Source organism: Danio aesculapii, chromosome 18, assembly GCF_903798145.1.
Source record: "Danio aesculapii chromosome 18, fDanAes4.1, whole genome shotgun sequence".
In the NCBI taxonomy this organism is placed as follows: domain Eukaryota; kingdom Metazoa; phylum Chordata; class Actinopteri; order Cypriniformes; family Danionidae; genus Danio; species Danio aesculapii.
The window spans coordinates 26,189,823-26,208,640 of NC_079452.1; the positions used below are offsets into that span (position 1 = coordinate 26,189,823).

Consider the following 18,818-nt stretch of genomic DNA (forward strand, 5'->3'; position numbering starts at 1 on the left):
TGCAAAACTATATGATATATGAAATTATATGATAATATATATGATATGATAATGATGATATGATGTGAAAAAATAAAATCTGTCAAAATATATGTATAATAAATATATACTAAAACAAATCTATTTATGTTGCTAATGTCAATCAATGTGCATAATTAGCAGAAACAATGTGAAGGTAAATCAGAGAAACAATACCTGTGCAAATGATACCCATTCACTCAAAACAACTGCAAAAACCTAATACGAAAATCTCATCAGGCCTCTTTGTTTAATAAATAAAGAAAGAAGTGCAAATGTCTTTCCAGACACCACATTTAACTGAAGCCCACCAGAGGAGCAGATGTGCAGTTCAGCATTTCAGGAGTCTCCATGCACTCAACAGTCAAATTAAAATACTATTTACAGATGCAAATTCAATATCCGTCAATGTCTCCGAGAGGATTTTACAATACTATCAGCGCCTGATGCTTTAAATGAGCCATGCACGGGACGCTCAAATTATTCATGCAACATTTACACTAATGAGAAAGAGAGTTTCCTCCAGTATTTTCATAAGCGCGCCAGTAGATCCACATAAACCTGAGCTGGATATTAAATTATAAGGATATTAAAGCTCTCCCCGGGGTAAAGCGCGAGGCGTCGTCCGGAAGGAGGGCTGGGAGATTTTTAATAAGAGTAAAATATTATCTTGGACATTTGTAATAAAGGAAGAGCGCTGCGTTTTCTCCCTGCCCCTGATATTCGTTCACAGAATTCGTTCACAGAATTATTTATTGGCGCTCGAGGAACTGACACAGTTTTTCTCATTAGTTATCGCGGCTGCCGTCCAGAAGTCAAATGTGTGCTGCGTGTCAGGAAATATTAGCAATCGGTGGTGAATATTGAACATTTGAGAATAACCCTGAACACTGTCATAACACTACTTTAAATAGATCCTCATGAAGTGCTTAAAGGCGGCGTATTATGTCCCTTTTTTATTAAATAGATTCTGATGTCTCTAGAGTGTGTATATGTGAAGTTTCAGCTCAAAACACCACACAAATAATATTTATAACTCTCTGAAACTGGCCCTTTTAGGCTTTGATTCAAATTGTGTGGCATTTTGGTGACTGTCGCTTTAAATTCAAATGAGATTGTACTCTTTTCAGAAGAGGGCGGAGCTATAAATGCATTTGTGTCAGCATAGTGGCAGATTCAAAAACAAGACTAATGTCCTATGCTAATTGATATTGTTCAATACATATTTTGGTTTTAGGACTTTGATGAAAGGTTTTGATCCAGTTCAGATTTTGACTATACAAATTATAATAATAATACTATATAATACTATAATAACTTGATTTCTAGTTGATCATTTGGAAAAGTGTCAGAAGGTGGATTTTTCCGATGAATCATCTGTTGATCTGCATCCCAAACATCACAAATACTGCAGAAGAACCCGCATGGAGCCAAGATTCACATAGAAATCAGTCAAGTTTGATGAAGGAAAAATCATGGTTTAGGGTTACATTCAGTATGGGGTTGTGCGAGAGATCTGCAGAGTGGATGGCAACATCAACAGCCTGAGGTATTAAGACATATGCCCATTACATTACAAACCACAAGGGATGCCAGACATGAACATTATTGAGCATGTCTGGGGTCAGATGAAGGAGGAGGCATTGAAGATGAATCCAAAGAATCTTGATGAACTCTGGGAGTCCTGCAATTTGCCATTCCAGATGACTTTATTAATCAGTGATTTGAGTCATTGCAGAGATGTATGGATGCAGTCCTCCAAGCTCATGATGGAGTCAGACACAATATTCATTCTGTTTCCACTGCAGCATGACCACATATTCTATACTGGACATTATTTCTGTTCAGTGACCAGACTTTAGTCTAAGCAAAGTCAGACCTTACTGTCCTAATGAAATCATTCAATAATGAAGGCATGATCATATTTTATTGTGGTCAAATAAGCGTAATCTAGAGGTCTTTGCCTTTTATATGAGCCACTTCTGATACTAAAATGATCAACTTGAAGTCAAGCTATTATTTGCTGTTCCTAAAACTAATAATAATAATTATAATAATAATAATAATAATAATAATAATAATAATAATAATAATAATAATAATAATAATAATAATAATAATAATAATAATAGTTGTTGTTGTTATTATTATACTAAAATAATATTATAATATTATAATATTTAAAATTTCTAAAAATAAAAAATAACTGATATGAAATAAATATGCAAAGTACTATTTTTGCATTGTTTTTGTAACTATACACACACACACACATATACACACATACACTTAGATACAAACATGAACATTTTAAAAAAAGAAACTGACTTCATTCAGTCATGAGTCATGACTCAGTGACTCACTCAACACACAGATGACTCACTTATCACCATCTGTCAGCCTAAAATAACAGTATAGAACTGTATGTAACCTGCAGAAGACTCACTAAATGACTGAACCAATCTAAACAAGTCTTGCTGTTGGGAAAACACTCAAAAACAGGATATTAAGACAGATTTGGTGAAGTACATCTATGATTCAGTGTATTAATGACTTGACTTGGTCATGAATGACTCATTCGAATTCACTCATCACTCATAATGCACAGTTGACTCACTCTCCTCCACCTGCCAGTATAATTACAGTATCTAACTTTCAGAAAGAATCAAGTTATTCAGTATAATGCATATTTTTGCTGGGGAAACATGTTTAATGCATCTCCAAAAAGGCACAAAGAATATATAGACATGCAAATAACAATAAAAGAATCAATCTTGATTTGCTGACACATGAACGACTCAGTCAATTAAGTCAATGAATTAATGATTCACTTAAAACACAGATGATTCACTTGTCACAATCTGCTCTCATATCTTCACCAGTTACTCTGCAGAAAGAGTCACTAAACAGGTGAGCAGATTTAAACAGATTTTTGATGAATAAAACTTGATTTGGTTAAGAATGACTTTATTGAATCAATGACTTGCTCATAACACTTAAATGATTCACGCACACAACTTGTTCACAAAACTGCTATTTTAACCGGCACAAGAAGTCACTGAAACATTGAACAGATTTAAACAAATGTTTGCATGAAAAGACTTAATTGATCATAATTAACTTAGTCTACTGAATCAACGAATCAATGACTCACTCATGACACTTAAATGATTTACTTACACCACCTGTCTGTATAACTACTTTTTTTAACTGGCACAAGAAGTCATTGAAAGAATAAACAGATTTAAACAAACATTTGGATGAAAAGATTTGATTGGTATAAATAAAATATCTTCCTTTGTGTTTATTGAAAAAAAAATCAAGGTTTAAAACCACACAAGGGTGGAGTAAATGATAAATTAATGTACATTTTTTTAAGTGAGCTGTCCCTTATAAAAAAATGTGGATAAAAAGACATGATTTGGTCATAAATAGACTTAGAATAGACTTAGTCTATTGAATCTATGAATCAATGACTCATTCACAACACCTGAATGATTCACTTAGATCACCTGCTATCGTGACTACATTTAATAACCTGCACGTAGAGTCACTGAACCAGTGAACAAATTTGAACAAATCTCTTGATTTAAAAAAGAGTTGATTAAGTCATGAATTATTTATTGAATCAATGGCTCCTTCATATCTTATAAATGATTCACTTCTAAAGGAAGCTAAAAATCTGTAACCATGATCCATAGCATTAGTTTTTTTGTTCAACTGTGGAGGTCAGTGGTTACTGGTTTTAAGCTTTCTTCAAAGTATCTTCCTTTGTGTTTAACAAAAAAAATTAAGGTTTAAAACCACACGAGAGTGAGTAAATGATGAATTAATGGTCATTGTTTTCATGGACTGTCCCTTAAGAAAAATCTGTGGATAGAAATACTTGATTTGGCCATGAATGAGTTCTGTAAATGAATCAATGACTGGTTCATAACACCTAAATGATTCACTTACACCTAAAGAATGTTTTTCACCGTTGCCGTTTCATAGCATTTGTTTTTCCTACTATGGAAGTTAATGGTTACAGGTTTTCAGCTGGGTGAACTGTTCCTTTAAACAAATCTTTGGACAAAAAGATTTGATTTGGTCATGAATTACTTAGTTTATTGAATCACTGAATCATAACACCTACTGTAAATGATTCACATACACCTGAAGAATGTTTTTCACCGTTGCCGTTTCATAGCATTTGTTTTTCCTACTATGGAAGTCAATGGTTACAGGTTTTCAGCTGGGTGAACTGTTCCTTTAAACAAATCTTTGGATAAAAAGATTTGATTTGGTCATGAATTACTTAGTTTATTGAATCACTGAATCATAACACCTACTGTAAATGATTCACGTGCACCTGAAGAAAGCTAGAAACTTGTAACCATTTACTTCTATTGTTTAACATTACTAAATGTAATTTGTTTGTTTAAATTTAGCCCAAATAAATTGTTTGCAACCACTTACCTTTAAAGAAATCGGTGTAAATCGAATAAATAATTTATTTTGGTATACTAAGCTGTCTTTAAAATATATTATTTTGTGTTAAACAGAAGAAGGAAGCTCCCAAACAAATAAAACCACTTGAGAGTGCATAAATAGTGAGTAGATTCTCATTTGTGTGTGAACTATCCCTTCAACACGAATAAATATTGGCAAACGCTTCATCGCCAGCTAGCATTAACATCATAGTAAATGCTCCTGAAGCATTTCCATTCCGCACAGGTCTCTATTCTTTCCCTCATGAGACGGCGCTAGCGTTATCTATTGATTATAAGCCTGGGTCTGATTGATTCTCCCTTTGCTGTTACTAATGCAGGTAATTTAGTCCCGCGGCTGTTGTAACTCGACGCCTATCGTTCAGGCTGTTAAACGGAGGCTGATAATGCACTGCGAGAGATGGAGGACGCAGATTGTCGGTCGGTGTCAAATGAACGCTGTGTTATACGGATAACCTCCCGCGCTTTACAAAAACTATCAGATGTGCGTGAGAGGGAATAAATGTGGCGCGCGCACACACACCCCAACGCAAGGATTTAGGCCTCATTTGCAATAAATCCTCATCATCTGAGCACCGGATAAAAGAACCTGCCGGCTTGCTGGTGGCAAAACCTGCTCTCCGGTGACCCAGAAGATAGAGATTGGTGCTTTTTCCCCAATTAAATGGCTTTTTATGGAGAATAAGGGTCAACGGGGACCAAACAGCGCTGTAGGGGAGAGACGGGGCATTTGTGTGACCCATTGGCTTCGTTCCTGACTGGAAAATAAATTGATGGATACAATGAAAAAAAAAAAAGTATATATATATATAATGTATAGCACGTTCGCCTCACAGCAAGAAGATCACTGGTTCGAGCCTCGGCTGGGTCAGTTGGCATTTCTGTGTGGAGTTTGCATGTTCTCCCCATGTTGGCGTGGGTGCTCCGGTTTCCCCCACAGTCCAAACATATGCACTATAGATGAATTACCTTGATTGTAAACATTCAGGATGCGGTCGCAGCGAGGTTGCAGAAAAAAACCCTGGGAGAGCTAGCATTTACAGCGAGGGAATGACATCTGATGCGGTACAGAGTTTGTTGTTGTCTTAGAAATAAGTTATATTGATCACATATTATATATATTATTTACATAATGCTTTCAGTGTATTATAACAGCTCGTCACCCAGTGATAAACTCAGTTATTCTGCAAAATTAACATTAAAGTGAGCGGCGTTAGTCTGACTGATCTATTTGTGATAGCACCCTCCCAATAGATATTGGATAAGATGAAATGACCAAGCATCCAGTCCCAAATATACAACTGTCTCATTAAAACTCCAAGAGATTTTACAAGAGAGAAGTTAAAGATCTACAAGTCTTTGGATGCCTACAATGTTGTTCTGTGTGGTCATGTGCAAGAAATAATGCTCCAGGATTACCAGATTCAAAACTTTGTAGTGCTATAAATCGAGGTTCTGCCTAGCCAAAGACAAAGGGCTCTATTTTACCAGTCTAGGCATAGAGTCTAACCACAGGGTGCAAAAGCATTAAGGGGATGTATGAATCCACTTTTCAGACAGAAAAATATGCTCTGCGCTTTGGCGCATGGTCTAACAGGGTTGAGCTTATTCCCTTAATGAGTTATAAGTGTGTTTTGAGAATAAACCAATCAGAGTCTCATCTCCCATTCCCTTTAATAGTCAGTTGCGTCACGCCATGGTGCATTTGCTATTTACATGGTGGACTTTGTAAGAGTAAAAACTGAACGATTCACTAGTGAGAAAACAGTTAAACAGAGCATCTGCAGCGCGAGGATAAAGAACGAGCCTCCTCCATTCAGCCTCTTTACTTTCACTTTCTCTTTTGTGGATGAGGAAACATGTTGGAGGCACTTACTGAAGACATCCATTAGCCTGTACATAGTTAATTTTGTTTGTTAAGCGCAAAGATTTGATTCAAAACTATTTCTAAATTCAGTTCTAATTTCCAGCAAACGAATAAATGAACAATATGAAGTGTCGTCAAAAGTCAAATAACTGGGTTATAACTGAGTTATATCCAAAGACACGTCCTATGCCCAATATGGTCCAAAACCTGACAGGTGGACAAATCTAAGCTTGTTTTTAATAAAACAAATATAAATATGCAGATAATAAATACTACTGCTAATAATAATAACATTATACAAAAACTAATTGTCGTGAATAAACTGAAAAAAGCCTCCCGAGGTGAAGAAGGCATGAAAGTATAGTTTTTAGATTAATGTAGGAAATATTCATTATTAAATATTTTAATCCTTTAATTCTTTTTCATTTGTAAAGACATATGCGTATTGCTGTACATCCTGTGTGTTTTAAGCAATGTTTAAGTGAGGCGCACAACTAATGCGCTCTGCGCTCTACTTTAGACCAGCTCTCAGCTCTATTTTAGTTCCTCAAAATAGCAACGCTCCAACAATGCGCCTTAACACACCTCCTTTCTAGACCGAAACACCCATGAGTCCACAAAGTGGCGCAAATGGATTTGCTATTTAAACAATATGGCGGAAAACGGGAAAATTAAGGTTGCATTGGTCTGAAAATTGCAACATGTCGTAGAAAAGCGTCTTACACCTTATTGCGCCGGGTGTATGATAGGGCCTAAGGAAAGAAGACAGAACTGTACAAGGCCTGGGTAATCATCAACAAGCAAAACAACTGCATTCTGACAGCGAACTGCCCCTGTACTACAGGGTATGTGAACTTAGATTTTTACATTTCAGTGTCCGCAGTTTAATTAACCGTATGTACTGTAACTGTTTTCGCTGAAATCATTGCTGCAATCAAAAACAAGTAATGTGTCCGATTCAGCATAACGTGAACTTACCTGATATGACATGAAAACTGCAGAGTCCAGCAATTTTAATTAGGTCCTCACTCCATTCAGCTCTTCGAATTTGGCCTCCTATCGCATAACATGACATGTTTGCTATTGTAGCCATCTGTAAAGTCTTTTTTTGCAACCGATATGCGCGGCTGAACACGTGTGACGTCATGTGTGACATGGATTGGTAATTCCCTTATAAGGAAATTGATGAACTAAATCCATTGTAGCGTATTTGAGTGTGTATCCCAGTTCTGGGTTGCAGTTGGAAGGGCATCCGTTGCGTAAAACATATGCCGGAATAGTTGGTGGTTCATTCCGCTGTGGTGACCCTTGATAAATAAGGGACTAAGCTGAAGTAAAATGAATGAATGTTAATTAGCAGATATTTTACAGCATTCCACACATGTTTTTTGCTATCAAATTCTATTCAAATTGAGTTCTGCGGGAAGCATTATCAGTTTTGGACGAGGCATCCTATAAATATAATCAGCCTCATTTTGGATTGATGGGGAAAGCTGAGTGCATTTATACAATCTGTAATTTCATGGAGGTGTGCTCTCATAATCGAATGCAGCGAGTGCTAATGATTTTTTATTCTTTCTGGAAAGCTTCAATACGACGATAAGACCAAAATAACCCTGCATCAGCGGACCAGACGCAAAGCGAGAATCGTAAAACCAATAGCTCAATAATTTGCCGTCCTGTTTTCCCATTAAACTTCATGGCTTCCTAAGTGTGTTTTACCAAAGCGTATATCTTATAATTGAATCCCGTTCTAATATCTGAGCATTCGCTGTGGCATTCATTTGCAGATTGCACTTTTTTGTTGTGTGTTTATTCCCTTTGTGTGGATGGAAATGTTTAAAGCGTTAATGATGAAATGCAGGATTATGAATGCATGCCGGTTACAGACGAGTGGAGAAAAACAGCGCAGGGAGAGAGGATGTTATTTTGTGGATCCTCCTTTCTCATGACAGAGAGCCTGTAAAATGAGACGGGGAGCTTCTGTTGTGTTATTTTTTCCCTGGAGATTCAATGGAGAAGCGCTGGTCCGTGGCTCTGATCTCCCCTGTTATTCATGTAATCACAAACTTTCGTCAGGATTCTGCACCATGAAGCTGTGAACTTAGAGTTTTGCAATCATGAATGCAATGTTGTAGAGGTCTTCATGGGTCCACTTGGGTCCAGAAACCCAAAGTCTGACCTTTGGGAAATATAAAACAAATGTGATTCTTTTTAACAGGGGGGCTTTTTGTTTTTGACAATATAACAAGATTTCAGTGACCATCACTGCAGACTAGGGTTGTCAAATGTAAACCTATCGGTGCTGAAATTTTAAAAACGTCTATTTTCTGCTAACATTTAAGCACTGTTGAGCTGATAATAAACCCTATAGTTGTAGAAATCTACACTAGTGGGTCATTTGTTTATATTACAATGGGTTGTTTTCAAGTGGTGTAAGAAATTACAAATACTCAAATGACTGTAATTGAGTAGTTTTTCTCTGGAATTGTAATTTACTAGTAGTTTTAAAATTGTGGTAAATACATATAATTTTTTATATTTTATATATATGTTAATTGCAAAATTGTCCGCAAATTTCTGGGAATTTTTCCACAAAATCAGTCATTTTTATTGCAAAAAAAATAATAATTGTGAATTGTTTAAAAACGTTTATTTCATGCTGACATTTAAGCACTGTTGAGCTGATAATGTACCCTTAGGCCCACACGGAATCTGCGCGCGCAGATTTTCCACAGATTCCTGCAGATTTTTAACCCATCATTAATTCTGTTTATTTACTTGAGTAAATGTGTGTAAATCTATATTTATTCAGTTTTTTTAATTAATTACAGTAATATTATTGACTAATATGAAAATGTTCATCTGATTTATGCACAATACAGTTTATAAAGTAATATTTTCTGTCTTTTAGTAGAGATATTATATGAGAGACTTGCTTTGTTTACCAAATAAAGTGAATCTAATTGGATTTACATTTTAAACATTAAATACAAGTTGAAAAGATAGCATTTATTTCACATATTAAGGTTTTAGTTATGAAACTCCCAAAATAATTCAGCAGAAATCCACAGATTTTTAACACAATTCTCAGCAGAAATAGCAAAAAACATCCGCAGATTCCGTCTGACCCTGCCTATAGTTGTAGAAATCTACACTAGTGGGTCATTTGTTTATATTACAATGGGTTGTTTTTAAGTGGTGTAAGAAATTACAAATACTCAAATGACTGTAATTGAGTAGTTTTTCTCTGGAATTGTAATTTACTAGTAGTTTTAAAAATTGTGGTAAATACATATAATTTTTTATATTTTAGATATTTATTATATACATTTTATATATGTGTTTTTTTAATCGCAAAATTGTCTGTAAATTTCTGAGAATTTTTCCACAAAATCAGTCATTTTTATTGAAAAAAAAAATAATTGTGAATTGTTTAAAAACGTCTATTTCATGCTGACAATTAAGCATTGCTGAGCTGATAATGTAATTTTAGTAGAGATATTATATGAGAGACTTGCTTTGTTTACCAAATGAAGTGAATCTAATTGGATTTACATTTTAAACATTAAATAAAAGTTAAAAAGATATTATTTTTTATTTCACATGTTAAGGTTTTAGTTATGAAACTCCCAAAATAATTCAGCAGAAATCCACAGATTTTTACTAAAATTCTAGGCAGAAATAGCAAAAAACATCCGCAGATTTCGTCTGACCCTGCCTATAGTTGTAGAAATCTACACTAGTGGGTCATTTGTTTATATTACCATGGGTTGTTTTCAAGTGGTGTAAGAAATTACAAATACTCAAATGACTGTAATTGAGTAGTTTTTCTCTGGAATTGTAATTTACTAAGTAGTTTTAAAAATGTGTACTTTTACTTTCCCTTGAGAACATATTTAGTGTTGTATTGGTACTTTAACTCCACTACTTTCCTTAAACCTGCAGTTTTTTCTTGTAAATCGCATCATAATAAACAGACCCCCTAGTTTTTCATGATTCCGCGATCACTGAATCAACGCAAAATCAACATTCGCAAATTCTTGTGATCCTTTAAAATTCTTAACTAAACGCTAAATAATCAAATTCCAAACCATATAATCAAATAATATTTTTATTTCAGTTTGCAATTTATTGTTTTACATGACTTATAGACGTTGCATACACAGCGCATGTGATGTATTTGAGTGTCTCTCGAAAAATTAATTTGACAGCACTAATAAAGATTATATACAGGCCTAGCTATGTGTGCTATATGTTAATGTGCTATATAAACAATCATAACGTGAACATCTAGATGTGCAGCAGCGGTGAATGTTTGATAAGTTCATCGACCGAACAAAACTAGCAAGCAAAACTAGACATTATTATTGAGGAGCACTGTTTACCCTCCACTAATATATATAATAATGATGATAATAATAATGGAGACTATGCACACACGATTTTATATGCTTCCATCAGTTCTTTTTTTCGTGTATAGGGTAACACAACTATAGTTATATACAGTACACAAATAACCAGGGGCGTAGCAACCGGGGGGGACAGGGGGATACGTCCCCCTCACTTTTTTAGACCATTTAGAAACAGATGATTAATAATTATATGAATGTAAAATATTGAATCTCATTCAACTGTCCCCCCCACTTTTAAAATGTCCGCCACGCCCCTGCAAATAACTCAATACTGTTATATTCTACAACTAAATGCCATGTTATACTACAACACACCACAGTTTACTATAGTAAAAACTAAATTATATTACAGTAGGTCACTGGTTCGAGTTCCGGCTGGGTCAGTTGTCATTTCTGTGTGGAGTTTGCATGTTCTGCCCGTGTGGGTTTCCTCCGGGTGCTCCGGTTTCCCCCACAGTCCAAACACATGCGCTGTAGGGGAATTGAATAAGCTAAATAGGCCGTAGTGTATGAGTGTGTGTGTTACACTTTACTATAGTATGATTGAAAAACACTATAGTATTCATTATAAATGACTATAGTATTTTGCTTATGATACAAAGTGAGAGCCTGTCATTCTTTCTGGCCATGATAAAAGCAATTTACATGCTGTTTCTGCCCCGGTTGGAGCACAATTGAGGATGATTTTATTGACGGAGCGGTTATGAATATTTGAAGAGCCTTTGAACCGAGCGCTGGAGGTTGTGTGAGCGTGGCATTTGTCTCCCGCATTTACAAAGCAGCTCTCTGCCTTTAAAAGCCACTGAGGTCAGAGATCCACTCCATGATCCAGCGAAATGTCAGATCCGCTTCAAGAAATCCAGACACTTTCAGGTGTAATTCACTCGTGGTGTAATTATGAGAAATGTGTCAACACCTCTCGAGTTATTTCTGAAATGTGAGAACGCCGCTGGTTTTATGACTCACGATGCTTGTGCGGTTCTTCTTGAAGGGTGTTTAAAGGGTGGTTTTTTCAGGCAAACAGGGTGTTTTTGTCTTGTTTTTTGCATTTTATAGACAAACAAAAAATATTGTCTTGTTTTCAGTAATAATGAGTCATTTATACAATGACATTTACATTCTACCTCACTGGTGTCAAAGTGTATAACTGGACATTTACCTAAAAGGAGATTTAACAGTATATATAATAGGACATTTACCTTTTCAACATCAAATATAGAATCTAAATAACCTTAAGAATGTTAAGTATTTTAAAGTGTTTATGGCTATTTGGACTATAATGCTGTTATATAATTATTATATAATCAAATTATCTCAAAATGACAATAATGTTGCTTATCGTGACAATATATCATGCACCAAAAATTCCTTATCGTTACAGGCCTAGGTAGTTTTCTCTCTTGGGAAGAGCTACAATTTGTCATTTTTCTGTTTATCATGCCCTGCAGTGCAAAAAAAAAGGCTTAGTTTCTGGTTAATTACACTTACCGGCCACTTTATTAGGTACACCTGTCCAATTGCTTGTTAAGGCAAATTTGTAATCAGCCATTCACATGGCAGGAACTCAATGCATTAGGCATGTAGACATGGTCAAGGCGATCTGCTGCAGTTCAAAGCGAGCATCAGAATGGGGAGGAAAGGGGATTTAAGTGACTTTGAACGTGGCATGGTTATTGCTGCTTTGAGTATTTCAGAAACTGCTGATCTACTGGGATTTTCACGCACAACCATCTCTATGGTTTACAGAGAATGGTCAGACAAAGAGGAAATATCCAGTGAGTGGCAGTTCTGTGGGCGCAAATGCCTTGTTGATGCCAGAGGTCAGAGGAGAATGGCCAGACTGGTTCCAGCTGATAGAAAGGCAACAGTAACTCAAATAAGCACTCGTTACAACCGAGGTCTGCAGAAGAGCATCTCTGAACACACAACACGTCCAACCTTGAGGTGGATGGGCTACAGCAGCAGAAGACCACACCGGGCGCCACTCCTGTCAGCTAAGAACAGGAAACCGAGGCTACAATTCACACAGGCTCACCAAAACTGGACAATAGAAGATTGGAGAAACGTTGCCTGGTCTGATGAGTCTCCATTTCTGCTGCCACATTCGGATGCTCGGCTCAGAATTTGGCATCAACAACATGAAAACATGGATCCATCCTGCCTTGTATCAATGGTTCAGGCTGGTGGTGGTGGGGTAATGGTGTGGGGGGTGTTTTCTTGGCACACTTTGGGCTCATCAGTACCAATTGAGCATCATGTCAACGCCACAGCCTGCCTGAGTATTGTTGCTGACCATGTCTATCCCTTTATGACCACAGTGTCCCCATCTCTGATGGCTACTTCCAGCAGGACACGCCATGTCATAAAGCGTGAATCATCTCAGACTGGTTTCTTGAACATAACAATGAGTTCACTGTACTCAAATGGCCTCCACAGTCACCAGATTTCAATCCAATAGAGCACCTTTGGGATGTGGTGTAACGGGATATTGGCATCATGGATGTGCAGCCGACAAATCTGCAGCAACTGTGTGATGCTATCATGTCAATATGGAGCAAAATCTGTGAGGAATATTTCCAGTACCTTGTTGAATCTACGACATGAAGGATTAAAGCAGTTCTTAAGGCTAAAGGGGGTCCAACCCGGTACTAGAAAGGTGTACCTAATAAAGTGGCCAGAAAGTAGCCACTCATGCATGATGATTTTAATGCTCTTCTCTCATAAACACAGTGCTGTCCATAATATGACATAAAAAAACTATATGCACAGAGCCAAATCTGCAATGCAAGGCATACTAAACACCTGCTTACAGAGCAGGGAGTTATTGTTGTGAGTGCATGAAGAATGACCTTCTGCAGATCCAGCAGGTGAACAGAAGGAAAAGGTCACCTGTGTTTCTCAGAGCTTCACATGAGGACGATGCACCACAAACACATCCAATTACCACTGAAGATCAAGAGACAGGACAGAAACTCTAAATAAGAAAGGCCCGTTTCCTGCAGGTATTAAAACAGCAAGTGCACTAGTCAGTAAGTAGTAATGGAGTACTCTATTTGTGCTGTAGCTGATCTGAGAGCTGTAAGAGAGGATGATTTTCCCGTCGGGGATCACAGACGGAAATAATTCGCCTCATTATGACACAGTCAGACAATCATCACACGGAGAGAAACCATCCAGAGCTTCTGAGTGACAATTACAGGCCATCAAACACTTTTCCACAGCGCTCAGACTTTTGTCTCGTAAATCACGCTAGTGCACTTTAAACGCCTCTGAACGCCAGAACTGAATGCAAATACAAAAACAATACTCATGCTCTGCTAGTAATTAGGGTTAATTGGCACATGTATCTTAGCCTGTGCTGTTAATTAATGTTTTGTGTATAGTTTATGTTCAGTTCTGATCAGTGCTTTGACTGCATATTTTGGAGTCTTACTATATATGAACTATATATGAGTTCAGATGCAAAAACCTCTAAGTGCCGTCTGAAATTTCCAACAGAAATGAACATTTTCTCAGCCTCCTCCTGTTTTTGTTGAGATATTTCACTTTAAAGATCAGGGGTCCGTTCTTCGTATGTGGATTACTCAATTAGCTGGATTTGGTTATTGTCGATTTGACATGATCCAGGATCGTTTAGTTCTTTGAAACTCATCTGAGACTTGTTGTCATAGCAACAGTTCTGGTAGCTCAAACCTGCTAGGGAGCAGGTTCATTTCATATAAACAGGATTAGACTGGGTCAGTTCAAGCAAAGGTAATACTGAAAGTATGTACCGAATGCTGATATTTTCTTACAGTAGTAGTTATATACACTTGTGAAAATAGTAAATATAATTTTGAAAACTATATATATATATATATATATATATATTACAGAGCATGGGGACTATATTACTATTACTATTACTATATATATATATATATATATATATATATATATATATATATATATATATATATATATATATATATATATAGTACTATAATTGACACACACACACGCACACACGCACACACACACACTTAAGCCACACACACTGAAACACAGTCATAAGCTAGTGTATAGAGCAGTATCTGTAGCTGAGCGCTGACAGGTTTGATGGTGCGTGAAAAGCAGGTCTCACGGAGGTTGTGTGTGTGTGTGTGTGTGTGTGTGTGTGTGTGTGCGTGTGCGTGTATGCGTGTGTGTGTGAGTATGCATGCAAGCACACACACACACACACACTGATGCACACAAACACACACTGAAACACACACGCAAACACACACAAACAAACCCACACTGATACTAACAGACACACACACAGTTGAATATGTGGTTTTCAGGGACTCTCCCTAGTTATACACACACACATGCAACACACACACACTTTTCACACACACACTTTACACACAAATATTGTGTCTCATTTGGGTTTGCTACTTGTTTGTTGTGCAGGTGAGTGTGTTTTTCTTCAAGTTAAAGCTATAAAGGTGTGTGTGTGTGTGTGTGTGTGGGTTTTTGTGATTTGAGAGGTCATTTCATATGAATACACGCCACACTACGAGGACATTTTTTATTATAAGGACAGTGCCGGTGTCCTCATAATTCAAGCAATGTAGAAGTGCTTCTACATGTGTAAGGAGCTCAAATTCAAATTTTCTCCAAAAGTCCATATAGTTCACAATCATCAGACTTTGTGTTAACAGTGTGTATCGGAACTGCGCCCCTGTAGGTGGGTCTTGGTACTGGACCTCCTTATGAATATTCACATGTGTGTATGGAATCGCGGGTTTTGATTGGCTGACGGGTGAGAAGTCCTCATAAATTCGGGTTTTGTCTAAGCGCTGTGTTTTACGCTATTCACACAAAGGACGATAACGATAAAGATATGTTTGTAAAATCGTTCTAAATATAAAGGAATAACAAAGTCCACACCACAACAATAAAAATTAAAACACAGAGAAGCAATATCATTGGAATCATTTTCTTCCACCTCCTCCACCTCCGACCGAGTCACTTCCGGCTGAGATAATGAGCGCGCCACTCTGAAGACACTTAAGGTAAGATTGATGATAAAACTCAATAAACAATAAAACCTTATATTATATTAGTTAACGTTATAAAGCAGTTAAACAGGCTAGTTTTGGTCACGTTTGTAAGCTTTTATCTAGCGTTTTATCACGACCTATAAGGAATATAAGGATGTATAAGTAATTAACAATTAACTTACTAGTCTGACAAATACATATAATCAATAACTAAATCGCTTGTATTATGTATATTTTGGGTTTAAAAGTTAATGGCTAAATAACTCGTGATGCCAGATTGAGGTCAAATTTATTTTGCTATCTGGGCAGTTCAGTGATAATTGGGTTAATGTACGAAAGGCCACATGGAAAAATATTGTAGTATTTGACGTAGTAAATTGGAGTTTACTGCAGTATGTTATAGTGATTACTACACTTTGTTAATGCACTTCAGTATCCTGTAATATTTGTGAGTTGATAAACCATAGTATTCTTTAATTTTTACTATGGTAAGTTTAAAAAACATTATTGTATCTAGGATTATTACTCTAGTTTACTATAGTACAGTAGTCCATTACAGTAGTTTTCATATGGGAATGGTGAACTTGATGTTTTTTAGGGCACACAGCTGTTTAATTGTGAACTATGTTGTGTGTCAGATCCCAAATCAGGTCCTTTTTAATTGCTTACAGTTCTTTGTGAAGGTTATTCCTGTAATTGTGCATTAATATTAATCAGTGTTGTCAGACCGGCTGTTAGTTTTAGCCTTACTGTAGGTCTCTGTAGAGGTTTTATAAACTGTATATAAAAGTCTGATAGCTATTATCATAATGTTTGCCTTTAGTGACAGTCACAGTGTAGTTGAGAAGTAGAAAAGCAGCATGTTTCAGATTGTTAAAAATACTAAACACATTTGTAAGGTCTAAGATGTTTTTCCTGTTTCACTGGTGCTATTTACTGACCTGCAAGTAGTACAGAATTATCCCTGTTGATTATATTTAAGCCCTCTACAGCAAATAAAAGTATAAACTCATAATTGATTAGGTCAGTGATAAAAAAACAGAATTATTATAATTACATAAAGTGACAAAATACATCATCTGGCTTTTGCAGGAAATGGCAGCAACATGGTCCTGGAGGGCTAAACTAAAACCAAAAGATGAAGCTGCATATTTTTCATCCATGCTCAAAGATAAGGATGGATTTGAAATAAAATATATAAATTCATTTAAAGGTGAGTAACACAATTGTCTATGTTTTAAGTATTGTTTTAACTTTTACCCTGACTGGGGTAAGTCCTGGGGAAGAGATATTGTATAATTATTGAGATTCTGACTGGCCTTGGAGATGAAAGGTATTAACAGATTGAAATAATCCTTTTACTTTAATTTAAAGACATTTACAGAGTTTACAGTAAAAACAGTTTTTCAACCATGTGGAGAAGTGTTAGTACTTGATTTAGAATCCACACAGGTTTGTTCTGAGGTCGAACTAATTGATTTCTTTAAAATTTCCTTAAATGTTTTATAACATTGTATAGTTGACCTTTTGTTAATCTGATTACACAAATCTTTCATATTTTACAGGTTTGTTCTGAGACTGAACAACAGGAGCATGCTTTGGTCAGCTGTGCAGCAGGAGATGGGTCAAAGGAGGTAAGTGTGTGTTTCTAATGCTCAACAGGTACACTGTAAAATTTACGGTAAAAAAAAACGCAGCTGTGGTTGCCAGTACTTTACCGTTAAAAATACGGTACACACCGTAAAAGTAATTCCTCATTTTTATGGTAAACTACCATATTTCATTAATTTATAGAGGTAATATGTCTGTATTTTGAATTACCAACATCTACACATATTTTGTTACACAGTTAGACATGTTAACACAGCCACATGCAGGTGGTGATGAGTAAGTTACTTAATGAACCAAAGCTCATCACTAACAACTTTTCCCACAAGCAGAAAAGTGTCCGTATATAGAAGGTGCTCAGTGTCATTCAAACAGCTACTAAACACCAGTATGGTAACACAAATAAAATTTAAGTCATGAAATAAACATTGTTTATCAGTATTAGATGTAACATAAATCTCTAATGTACATAACTGATGGAGAAACAACTGCAAAGATCCATAATAATGTCAACAAAAAGCATAAAAAGTGATGTGCCATACAGGGAACTGGGAAAGTCAATTTTCGGTTATTCGCCGTATATATTAAGGAAACATACCGTTAACCAGGTTACGGATTTTTACTGTAGTATATTTACAGTTTTTTACCGTTGAAAACACGGCCATTTTTTTACAGTGTAGTTAAACCTCCATTAACTTTGGTAAGATGATGCAAAATCCTTTAACTGTATGATTTCTTTAAAATTTCCATAAATGTTTTATAGCATTGTATAGTTGACCTTTTGTTAACCTGATTACACAAATCTTTCATATTTTACAGGTTTGTTCTGAGACTGAACAACAGGAGCATGCTTTGTTCAGCTGTGCAGCAGGAGATGGGTCAAAGGAGGTAAGTGTGTGTTTCTAATGCTCAACAGGTAGTTAAATCTCCATTAACTTTGGTAAGATGATGTAGAATCATTACCTTAACATTACAGATGATTAGGACTGTGTGCTGCAATGAATTCTCACATCAGGATATGTGAGAATTCATTGCAGCACACAGTCCTAATCATCTGTAATGTTTGATAGCTATTATTTGATCTAACAATTGTTTGATCTAAGAATTCACTTGTATTATGTAATTTTCACATTAGTTGTTTTGGATACTCAAAGCATCACCATGTGTTGCCGTGTTATCCAAAATTAATGTTCAGTACTCAAACCTTTTCAGATCTCAACAACATCTGATTCTCAGCTGACATGTCATGACAACACTCAACAGGTAAATGAGCATTTAATAAGTATTTATTTATTAAATGTTCTTTAGTTGGCAACAACAGTGATTTTTAATTACAATCAAACTTAAAGAATTGAAAGACAGCGATAGGCTGATGATACACAGGACAACA

General features: G+C 36.1%; 1 long non-coding RNA gene across 1 annotated transcript; it reads left to right on the plus strand.

Moving 5' to 3' along the window:
* The first annotated feature begins 15,398 nt into the window (after positions 1-15,398).
* LOC130245511 (uncharacterized) lies at positions 15,399-18,304 on the plus strand. The gene is made up of 4 exons (XR_008839339.1): positions 15,399-15,832; positions 16,913-17,033; positions 17,386-17,454; positions 18,248-18,304. It is a non-coding gene; the product is annotated as an uncharacterized LOC130245511 (long non-coding RNA).
* Positions 18,305-18,818: the final 514 nt, after the last annotated feature.